General features: G+C 44.7%; 1 pseudogene; it reads right to left on the bottom strand.

Moving 5' to 3' along the window:
• Positions 1-6,312: 6,312 nt before the first annotated feature.
• Positions 6,313-6,660, bottom strand: LOC102867391 (annotated as a pseudogene).
• Between the last annotated feature and the right edge of the window lie 473 nt (positions 6,661-7,133).

The following is a 7,133-nucleotide window of genomic DNA, read 5'->3' as shown; positions in this document are numbered from 1 at the left end:
ATTTGTGCACAGGGTAAGGAACTGGACCAAATAGCCCTTTACTTCAGTGTCAACTTTGTAGTTGAATGTAGTAGGACAACGCTTCAGTAGAATTATGGCTTCCTCGATCAGCTATCAAAATCTCTGGAATCCTTGTCTTTCTTTTCTCCTACCCAGCTGTATGTCCAACGCAAGCCGGCTAACCCTGAGTCATATTCTCCATTGGCTCAAATGGAGGTGGTCCTATCTACTACTTCAGGAAGGTATTGTGAGGTTCAAGCACAGCGAGAGCTATAAAGGGATTGAGGAAGTTAGTGTACTGTCCAAAGAGATGTAAGATGCAGGTGCTGAGGTGGAGAAGGACCACCCAGGAGCCAGGCCTGGGCTGCAAGAAATGTAAGGGGTGGGTGGGGGTGGTCACAATGCCTCCTCGTAAGAGGTGGTGGGTCAACGCTTGGAACAGGGAAAGGGCCCATACAGAACCTTCCCTGCCTGAGCACCAGAAAATTCCATTACAGTAAAATAAGTGGACTGATTGATACAAGATGCCCATAGGGCCATATTTGGTTATGGACCCCAGTGAGTATCCTCTGGAATAGATTCTGGGAGTTGTTAGAAAAGGACTTAGAAGCAGATGGGTATCTCATGAGCAGTGTTTTGCTGAATTATCAAGTTGTCCAGACACAGAGGGTCCACCTATGGCAATGGGAGGTATTTTCCCAGCTCAGGGCTTCTACCATTTCTCCCCACAGGCTCGAGTCAGGCAGGACACATCGTGCCAATAATGCTTAGAAAGGCCCCATGAGTTCCAGTACACAACCCATGACGTCATCCCCATCAATGTCCTTGGATTCCAGAGGCCTCACCCTGTAGAAGGCATCAGACCAGCCTCTCTCTAGAAACAGGGAGAAGCCCAGGCTTGGTGACCCTCCCTTCTGGATGAAGTCCCTCATCATAGGGGCTTCTGAGAGGATCTGGGGGGCATAATTGCCCTCCGCAGGGACATCAGGGTGCACGTGACATTGGGACTCATGTGGACCCTGCTGGCTTTGGCAAGGTTGATTGGGACCCACATGTCAGGCTGGGCCACTTCCTCATCACCGTAACTCTGCTCCAAATCACAGGAGCGCCAGAGTCTGCTGGTGCGGGCCCAGGGAGGGCACTCCATTACTCTCTTTTATTCGCTCGGGAGATTTATGTGCCCTATCTCCCTTCCCTTTGTCCACCTGCGAGGCCCTATAAGTCATGTCCCCGGGCTGACAGGTCACAGGCCTGTGCTGCTGCTCTGTCAGAGTGAGTGATGCTGGGGGGTGATTGAAAGAGAGGAAGGGTGAGAGGTCAGCGGCAGACGGCATGATGGGAGTTTGGGATGTAATTATCACTCCCATGACATACTGCTGGGTTGTTCGCCCCCTCTATAATAGACATACACACATGGGTGCAGGTTGGAGAGGAGGGGGGCTGGTGCTGAGATGGGTGGGAAGGACCTGCTGGCCCAGCCTTTGTTTAATGAGCTTAGAGAGGAGCAAGGGGGTGAAGAGAATCTGTGGGCTCCTCTACGCAGCAGCACACAGAGCTCCCCAAAATTCTCAACCAAGGCCTGGAGCCCAGGAGGCACTAGCTGCTGTTGTTACTGTTCTTATGTCAAGAAAGTAGCCAGGAGGGCAATGATCAAACACATTCAGGAGGCAGCGAGACTCCCTGTTCTGGACTGAGGGTTTAAATTGTTGGACAGCGTGATGCTTCCCATGCTGTATATTAGGACTGCAGAGTCCTTTCCTTCCTCTCCCAGAATGGCTACCGAGAGAATCCAATCACAGGAAACAGCAACTGTGCATTTTCTCTCTGTCAAGGATGTGGAACTACCCTACCCTTCTTTTCCCAGGAATAGGTATCGGAGACCCTAGTCCACTTCCCTATCTTGAAGGATGCTTCTGTAAGCATCCCCTTGCCCAAGTTCCTTATAAGAGAATACAAAATCCTTCTCTAACCTTTAGTGGGGTTTGGTCTTCTGCTTAAGAGCCAGCCTGGCAGTTTCTCCTCAATAAACAGTCTTTCTTGGCCTGAACTGGGTTCTGCCCTTCCTCAGCCAACTTACACTATGCCCCCAATATCTAACTCCTACCTTCTTAATAACCCTTTCCTCATGCGTCTACAGGAGACTCGGTGGTACAAGCAGTTTATAATTGGCTGCTAACCTAAAGGTTGGCAGTTCAAACCCACCCGGGAACAGTGTGAAAGAAAGTCCTCAGACTCTTTGAAGAACAGATAAAAAGCTTTGCCAGGCTTTACACCATCCTCATGGCCCCTATCTTGCTCAAGCCCACTGTTGTGTTGCTGTCATTAAGTCAATCTATCTATTATATGTATTTTCATTTTTTTTCATTCATGGTTTTCATTGTTTTTGTTCCAACAGTTTTCTAGGTCTTATAGCCCTGATGTGTCCACTTGCCATACACAGGTAACTTGTGGTCGCTGTGAAGCCGAATGAACACTGAGACACTGATGTGTCAAATGCAAAAATGGTTACCCAAGATGGACAGTGTTTGGTGGGGCTCTCCAGTTAAAACAAGGTTGGAAGCAGGAGTGGCACCCACTTCTGAAATAGCTTGCCTCTACAAACTCTATGAACTTGGAGAAATGAAAGTTATACAAGTGTTCATTCAGGTCTTTCATTCATAGGGTTACTATGAGTCATCTATGACCCAACGGCACTTAACAACAACAACATATTATATAGTGGCTTAGTGGAAAGCAATTGCATTGCCAACTCAAAGGTGTGCAGTTCAAATCCACCAGTTGCTCTGCAGGAGAAAGATGGTAATCTCTCCCCTTCAATTTAATGCCTCTGAAAACCTACTAGAGGATCAGGTATGAGTTGGTCCTGATTCAACGGTACCCAACAACAACAATAACAAGCCTGATTTATAATTGCCAGTGCATAATAGCAATAAAAAACAAACTAATGTAAGCAACAATGCTGGCAAGGTTGTGGAGAAACTGGAACCCTTATTCACTGTTGGTGGGAGTGTAAAATGGTGCAACCACTGTAGAAGGTGGTATGGCACTTTCTCAAAAAGTTGCAAATAGAGATACCACTTGACCCAACAATTCCACTGCTGGAAATATACTCCAAAGGGACCATAACTGCCACCCAAGCAGATATACACACAACCCATGTTTATCGCGTCTTTGTTCACAATAGCAAGAAGTTGGAAACAACCTAAGTGCCCATCAACAAACGAATGGATAAAGAAACTGTGGCATATTCACACAATTGAATACTACGCTGCATTGAAAAACAAGGAACTCATGCAATGTTATTAAAAATGGGTGACCCTGGAGGACATTATGCTGAATGAAGTATCTCAGTCACAAAAGGAAAAATAATGCATGGTGCCACTACTGTAAAACAGGACTGACCTTGGGGTTGGGGAGAGACTGAATGTATACTGCATTGAAACAGATGAGGGAGAAAACTGTTTAAAAGGGATATGTGATTAGGTATTATTGTTATGACAAGAGTCCAGAGCAAAAGCTGCATAGTGGGGTGGAGCTGGGGGGAGAGATTGTACAACAATGAAATAATTTTTTCTTTTACTTTTCAAAGAGAGAGTGTACTGGGAGGAGGGGTGGGCAGGGAGAAAAGCTGCAACAATGAATGAATGAAAATCCCAAGTCTTTGTAAATTTTCATTAAAACTAATAATAATTAAAAAATAAAGTGAAAAAACCTGACTTTCTAAAAAATTTTTAAGAGCTTTATTGAACCTTCTACACTGTACCTCCCTCACTGCTTATACCTATGGCAGGCTATGCCCACTGGCCCACCCTTAGAATACCACTCTTCCCAGTTTTTCCTCGTAACCACCTGAGTTTTGAGAAAGGAGATGTGGGAAGAGATTAATTTTATCAACTTCCCAGAGAACCTATGAAGGAAGAACATTAAGAGATTTGCTGTTTTATCTCTGTAATACATAGGACATTTGCACAGAACGGGGAGAACTGGGAAGATTTTCCTGTGTGGGAGGTTTATCCTAACTCGTATGGGAAGGAAAGAACCAGGGTTTGAACATAAGTAAGGCTTTTGAACTCTAGATTCCACAACTAGTGGGAACAAAATCTGTCCCCTCAAACACCTGAGATGCCCTATTAAAGCTGGGGTGCTCTCTGACAAAAGTCCTGGGGTTTCTCTTTTAAATGCCTGTCTGAGACAGCAGAGTTTTATCTCCCTTCTTGCAGCTCTTCTAAGTGTGGAAGCTGGTTCCTTCCTCCCTGTGACTTTTACAGCATGGATGTACAAAGCAGTGGGTCCAGCAACAGTACTGGACAAGCTGGAATTAAATTGTTGCTTTACCCGTTCTAGCTGAGTGATCATGGACCAGTAGCTCAACCTTTATTTGTCCCAGTTTTTGCTATGAAATGGCATTATCAATAGAACAAGAATGTGATTTTTTTCTTAAGGGCATGCAGGTATGCATATGAATGCATAGAGGAAGAACTGGAAGGTTAAATACAAACTCTCAACTGTCATAGCCTTTGGGACAGGAGGAGAGACTCAAGATTGATCAAAGAGGGCGTTGTTAGGTGTCTTCTAGTCTAATACGACTGATAGCAACCCTAAGAGCAATAGATCTGAATCCAGGTCTATATCCTGTCCCATCCTCACAATCTCCAACACCCTCAAGCCCATTGCTGCAGTCACGGTGTCAATCCATCTGGTTAAGGGTCTTCTCTCCTTTGTTGCCCCTCCACCTTCCCAAGCATGATGTCCCTCTCCAAGAAATAACCTCTCCCAGCAACACGCCCAAAGTATGTGAGATGAAGTCCTAGTGATCATGGGGTAGGGGGGTAATTTGTTCCACAATGAGAATTTGTTTTGTATTGCTCTCAGAATTAAAATTTAATTTTAAAGCAAGGGTTGGGATAGGGATATGTGAGTCAATGTGACTTTCTGTGGTGTAGACCTTGAAATCAGACAAATTTGAATTAGAATCCCAGTCATTTTCTATGAGATTTTGGCAATTTCTTATTCTCTCTTAAATCCCGTTTCCTATTAAACACATTGCCATAGAATAAATTCTATGAACAACCCTATAGGACAGAATGCAACTGCCCCAGAGGCTGTAGGTCTTTATGGCCACAGGTTGTCAAGACTCTCTCATAGAGTAACTAGTGTGTTTAAACTGTCAACCTTCTGATTAGTTACTGAGTACTTAACCGCTGTGCCATCAGGGCTCCTTTCACTAAGTTATACAAATGGGGTTCACTGCCTTAATTTCACTGGACATTGATGAGATTTAAGACCTATAAAAAACATGAGGTATTGATGGTTCAGTGGTAGAAAACTTTCCTTCTACAGAGGAGACCCCAGTTCGCTTGCCAGTACATCTCATGCACAATCTCCACCTGTCTGACAGTGGAGGCTTGTGTGTTGCTATGATCCTGAACATGCTGAAGTGGATTTTCCAAACTAAGGGAGGGGAGACTAGGAAGAAAGATCTGGCAATCTGCTTCTGAAAATAATCCAGTAACAATGGTCCTACCTGTAATCAATAATGAGGATGATGCAAAACCAGGCATTGTTTTGTTCTCTAGACTATGGGGTCACTGTGAGTCAACAGCTTGTCAATTGCTTAGCAAGAAAAACATCGAGATGAGAAACGCCTGACCTGTAAAGAGAGCTCTATTACCCTGCTGAGCTGAATCCTGCGCCTTGCTCTGCATGTTCAAATTCTCACTTTCCTAGGCTCACCCACTCCTTCCTCTCCCAGTTTCTTTCAATTTATACACCTGGCTTCCGTTCTCTCTAAGCCTCTCCACTGAATTCTGTGAATAGGAGAAACCGTGTGTGTGTGTGTGTGTGTGTGTGTGTGTGTGTGTGTGTGTCCGTGCACGCGAGCACATGCACACCTACCCCCCATTGTCTTTCAGTCCAAGTCCACCTCTCGTACTGGAAGAGAGTTGAGTCTATTGACTTGTTGCAGCAAATGAGAATGCATGCCAAGGGAGTACATCTCCATAACAGGATGTTAGAAATGATTTCTTACAGAACTTGGCCTTCTCATAGGTGATTTGGAGCAGGGTTCAAGAAAGTGACTTTTTATTCTGACTAGAGTGCTACCAGGAATTGAGGGTGCTTCTGATTGGGTATTTTAAGAAAGCTTATTTAGAAAGAGGGAAGGTCTTGGAATTAAGCTGTAATTAGTAAAGAAGCAACAATAAATCACGTTAGGTAGGGGGACAGTGGATCATTTTGTGCTTGGACAATGTTCTTTTTTTTTTTTTTTTTTTTTTTTTTTTTTACTTTTGTGTTTTTATTTATGTAGGAAGTTCAGTCCTTGACTGCGTATTTCCACAGTGGGTACAGGCGCTCTTTGCGCTGCTGCTTCTTGGTCTTCAGGTTCTCCTCATGCAGGGCACGTGTTTTTTTGGGCTGCAGATCCAGGGGTTTGTACTTCTTGCCCTTATAGTATTTTCTGAGGTTCCCTTTCAGAGTCTGGTTAATAACAGAACATGGGCAATGGATTTTCGGACAACTTTGATTTTAGAGAGCTTGGAAGCCTCAGTCTGTCATTTTGGAGACACACAGCTGGGAAAGCTCCACTTTCAGATCGTCCAGCTGTTTCAACGGCTCCACCTTCTTCTTGCCGAGAAGGTCCCAAGCCTTAATTTTGGCCATGGCTGAGCAATAGAACCTGGCTGCCGCCTCAATGTTTTTGTTTTCTATTTGTGCTCAGACATGGTCTTCAAGTGGACTTGATTTGTCTTGACTCATTCTGATCACAAAGCAGCTTTGTGTGATGTGTTGGTATTCAATTCCAACAGCAAACGTGGCTCACTCCTAACAGAAAAGGACCGTGGGCTAGCTGTGAGTGCCAAGCCACTCCCAGATGGCAGGAGCTGCTTTCCTCTTTCTCATATATCAATGACTTTGGAGTTAAAGTGTTTATAGGACCTTTGATCAATGAGAGGGAATGGACTGGGTTATTTTGGCTCAGGCTAGAGGAAGAGGATGTAACTATATAAAGATAGTAGCCAAGTTTTCCTCTCTTCCCTGTTCGTGAGTGGAGCCAGGATAGTTGAATCAGAGGATGGGGTGTCTGGAGACTTCCCACTTGCCCCCTAAAACCCCTTTATCAGTAACCTCTGAGG

This window comes from Elephantulus edwardii, unplaced genomic scaffold (genome assembly GCF_000299155.1).
Source record: "Elephantulus edwardii isolate Elephantulus edwardi_28Jun2011 unplaced genomic scaffold, EleEdw1.0 scaffold00037, whole genome shotgun sequence".
NCBI lineage: Eukaryota > Metazoa > Chordata > Mammalia > Macroscelidea > Macroscelididae > Elephantulus > Elephantulus edwardii.
This window is presented reverse-complemented; position numbering and strand designations above follow the sequence as displayed.